The following is a 4,589-nucleotide window of genomic DNA, read 5'->3' as shown; positions in this document are numbered from 1 at the left end:
CTTTCCCACAAAGCACACATGTGATACCAGCAGAGCTGGATCAGGATGGCTTCTAATGTCAGTTGCCATGCAGCACCAAGAACCACTGTCTCCTTCCAATGTAGGGCTCCACCACTGGGTTGGCTTATTATAGCTCAAGTATCCCTCCGAGGGAAGCTACAGTGAGTTGACTCTCAATATCCCCATTATTGTTTCATTTAAGTTGGCTTTCGCTAGTCTCCGTGCTCCCGAGCAAATTGGAGCATGGGAAACATGGAATAAGTGATAGAGGAAATCATTAGTCTCCAGACACCAGCCTATGTGGGTACCAGAAACTCAGACTGCAAATTTTAGTGCCATGGCAGCAGAGTATGGAGAAGGAAGGTACAAGGATGATACATTGCCCATGGCATTCCATAGTTCCTCTTCCTGCCACTGTGTCAAGCTGCATCATCTGCTAAGTCCGCCAACTGTGCTGTTTATAACCAAACCTCAGGATTTGTGACTTTACCCTGGTGACTTCTCAGCCTTTAGGTAAATCAAGATATACAAATGGGTATATTGGGTGTGGGTGTTGGTGCCCCAGCTGCTACTTAGTCAATACCTTTAGAGTCAAAACAAATAATGCTTGGTTAAGTGAGGAATGGTGTGAGGCTAAGATGGCTATAAGGGTCTTTTGACAAGGACATCTAGACCACTTAAGTCTCCCTTTCTCCCTTTTTCCAAGATGCTGTTGTCATGGACACTGCCAGTGGCTTTGTTTTTTGTTTTGTTTTGTTTTGTTTTTTGGGGGGAGTTGTCATATTTGACCAGCCCACATTAACAGGGCTCACTTTTCCTTTAGTGGTGTTGATTAAATCAGCCAAGGTGTCAGAATTTTTAAAAGGATTTAATTTTTTTTTTAACTTCAAGACTTCTAGAACTTCTAGATTAATAATCCAGATAAAAATATTTCATAGTATAAAAATTGATGAGGCTTGCAGAAATCACTCAGGAAGAGGACTTAATGCTCCTTGACACTCCTTGTATGTCTCTTGGATGAATCGTGAATCTACCAATGGAATTCAATTGATTTACTCTAAATGAAGTTATCATTCTGCCTTTCTCTGGCTCATAAGTGTATTCATATATCACAATGTAAATTAAAGGGTTGCAAGCCCAGCCCTGTAGTACAGTGGTTAAGTGTAGTGCATATGGAACCAGATCCCATGTGCCCAACTAAGGTTCAAGTCCTGATCCCACTGGTTTAAAAAACACAGCAGTTGTGTGTGTGTGTGCATGTGTGTGTGTGTGAATTCTCCAAATTTCAATGGGATGGAAGAAATAGAGGAAAAAGGATTGCAACATGACCACAGCCCATTGGGGAATGTTCTGTCTCTGGCAAGTACACACACCTCTGGCAAAAAAAGAAGAGGAAAAAAGGAAGGAAGGAAACAAAAGGTTGCAACTTCATAACATTGTTACTTGTCCATGAAAACCATGAGCAAGATTCCTACAGTTCTGGTCTTGTGAACATGTCTTCTGCTCCATGGTCTGTGTTGATTCTTGTGGCCTTTTAAGTGATTCTTCCTGTGACAGTCTCCTGGAGTGACCAACTTTGGAGACATGCTCTATTCCCAGTGCCTTGTTGGGCTGTAGGAAGAGCTGGGCTTCTGGCAGCCATGGACCAAAATATCTATTGTTATAGCTTCTCTGGTAAAGGTTCTTCTTCCTTTGTACTCTGTCTAAATCCTGCTGGCTCAGCCTGGCTAGCTCTACAATAGAGAGACTGTAGATCACTGTAGTAACCATTTACCTGGCATTCCCCAAATGAGTGATTCAGACAGGAAATCAAAGTGTCTTCCTCTGACCTCCATAGCCTTGGCATAGATGGTCTGAGTAGGACATAATGACTTCCTCCTATCCCAACCCAACATTGTTTCCACCTCCATTTACATGGAGTGGTAACAAAAGGCTTTGGAGTAAAACCAGGGAAGATTCAAATTCCAATTTTGCCACTTAACCTATGACATTGAGAAAATTACTTTATTCCAAATGAATCTGAATGTCTTCATCGGGAAACACATAATGCTAAAGGAACATGAGCAGAGAAGCTGGCACATGGAACAGGCTCAGCAAATTCTCAATTCCTTTCCTTTGAGAAATTATAAAGGCTAATTTAGAGTTCCAGTGAAATTCCAACACCAAGTTACCACACAGGGCAATACAGGACCATGTAACTAATTTTTGTTTTTCCTGTGTGTTGTGGAAACAGAGGGCTGATTTGTCCAGTTCCAACCAAGGTAGCAATGTAGCAGAGAGAATGCCTACCCAACCATAGCACCTTCAGTAGAGACCAACCTTGATCCATCCCTATGTCTCTGTAGAGTACAGCTTTGTGCCTTGCATTGAAGAGTTCCTCTGTGAATATCTGTGGAGTGAATTAAGTTCAGAGTTACATTGGTTTTAAATATTCGACTCTGGTGTGTCAATGCTTCCACTTAAATATACTCTAAGACATGTGGGCACACAAAGACACAATCATGGTGGAGCAATAGTCCTCTGGGTGTTTTAAATGATATTTCTTAACATGAGAATGATGGCTTAGAATTAAAGTGGGTTTGCAAACACAGCTAAATTAATCCCCACCAAAATTTTTTGAGACATTGATGCTAGTACCCTAGGTCTACCAGTAATAAAGGCAACCTGGACAAGGTAAAGAGGTAGGACCAATGTTTCATGTTTATAGCAGTGAAATCAAGCCTTGTCCAGCTCAAGGAAACCCAGTGCATTCTCTCCTTCATATCATAGCTATTACCCATTCAGTATTTTTCTGAGATTCTGATAGAGTAGTGGTTCTCACCTGTGATGCTTATGCTCCCATGGGCATTTAGAAATACCCAGAGATATTTTTGGATGTCACTTTGGGGTAAAATGATTCTGGTTTCTAATAGATAGAGGCCAGGGATGTCTCTAAATACCCTATAATACACAGGACAGCCAACCATGACAAGAAAGTATCCAGCCACAATGTTAACAGTGCCAAGGCTGGGAAATCTGGCAATAGATCCAAATATGACTTTTTCAAAGATGAGCGAGAAATGTCACCCTACTGTGTGAGTTTCCTTGAGGAGAATTATATTCTAAGCTGCTGAGAAGACCAGATTGTCCCTCTTGGCAGAAGTGTCATTTATACCTATATCCCTGGGAAACTTTTAGCTTTTACATTTTGTTTTCTTTTCTGTTCATGAAATTTTGTGGGAACAATAATTAGGATGTGAATTATTTTTATATCTTCCCACAGCCCTGGATATATGATTCTGTACTCCATAAGGATCCAACAGTTATGTGTCTGAATAATCAAAATAATTCATTATTGTAATTATTAATCATAAAAGTAAGAAATTAATGATCATTTCAGGTCTCACAACTTTCTAAGATGTTTGTATTTATTATGTTATTTTAATCCCTTAACTGCTCTATGTATACTGTCCCCACTTTATAGATGTCGGAACTGAGGAATCAGGAGGCTAAATAGTTTGCCAATAGGTAGAATTAGTTAAGTGGTAGCATCAATCTTTGTAGTCAGGAAGCCTGGCTCTGGAATCTGTGAGTGTAACTATTTAGTTACACAACTTCACATGCTTAAGTGGTCTTCAAGGCTATGATCAGAGAAAGTGGAGTGGAGAATGGAGAGAGGAACAAGCCTCAGTGACCCCATTTATGGTCTGATTTTGGGTTTTCTGCAGAGCAAGAGTGAAGCAGACAAGGGTCAGTGAAATACATCACCTCTAGAAATAATCTGAGGTAAAGTCAGCAAGGTCAAGAACTTTGCTGGAAGAAGAAAGAACTTAGGAGATGATATGGCAACACAGAAACTCTTCCCCATATGTTCTCTCTTCTCCCCTCCTTAGTAGGGTGAAAAAGACAAAGGAGAAAACATCAACACCCTAGGCTGCATGCCCAGGTCATGCTTCATTTGATTCAGGTTGCTTATAGCCCTAGGAGATGAGTCTGTTGGTGCCTCGGGCCTGTGTGGTGAGTCTTCTATGATCCCCAGGTCATGCATCTTTCAGTTCAGGTTGCTGATAGCTCTGGAAGGTGAGTCTCCTGGTGCCTGGGGTCAGTCTTCCATGTGCTCGAGCTGTAGTGACTGGGATGTGTTCTTGTGAAACTCTATAACTGGTTTTCACACAGGTAGTGCTTGATTAATGATTTTTGCCTCTTGCTGTTAACACAGAATGCATTATCTGGTTTTGCAGGATTCATCAACTTGAAAGATACATTGATGCTGAAGAAAGAACAGACCAGAGATTTGGAAGGAATTAACTAGAAAGGCCTACAAGAGGTATTGCAGACACTTATTTGATTTATTCATTCATTTACTCATTCACGTATTCATTCATATATTCCATCACCAAATATGCATTGAGCCCTGTGTGCTTGGACCCATGTAATCCCTAAGAAAACATAGAAAGAAAAAGCATTGGCGGGAAACATGAACAGGCAGAGGAATAATTGTTGCATAAGAATGTGATTGCACTACTGGAGGCCATAAAGTGGAGAGATTTTAAGCATAGGCTATGGGGCTTCTAATTTCAGCTTTGCCACTCTGCCATGGTGACCTTGGG

General features: G+C 41.0%; 1 long non-coding RNA gene across 1 annotated transcript in view; it reads left to right on the top strand.

The window, feature by feature from the left end:
• The window catches only part of LOC106733880 (uncharacterized), a 97,004-nt gene extending 92,704 nt beyond the window's left edge, over positions 1-4,300 (top strand). The window contains exon 3 of the long non-coding RNA XR_001369731.1: positions 4,221-4,300. This is a non-coding gene — a long non-coding RNA (uncharacterized LOC106733880). The remainder of the gene's footprint in view (positions 1-4,220) is intronic.
• Positions 4,301-4,589: the final 289 nt, after the last annotated feature.

This window comes from Tupaia chinensis, unplaced genomic scaffold, assembly GCF_000334495.1.
Source record: "Tupaia chinensis unplaced genomic scaffold, TupChi_1.0 Scaffold000075_1, whole genome shotgun sequence".
NCBI lineage: Eukaryota > Metazoa > Chordata > Mammalia > Scandentia > Tupaiidae > Tupaia > Tupaia belangeri.
The sequence above is the reverse complement of the archived record's forward strand: the minus strand, read 5'-3'. Positions and strand labels throughout refer to the sequence as shown.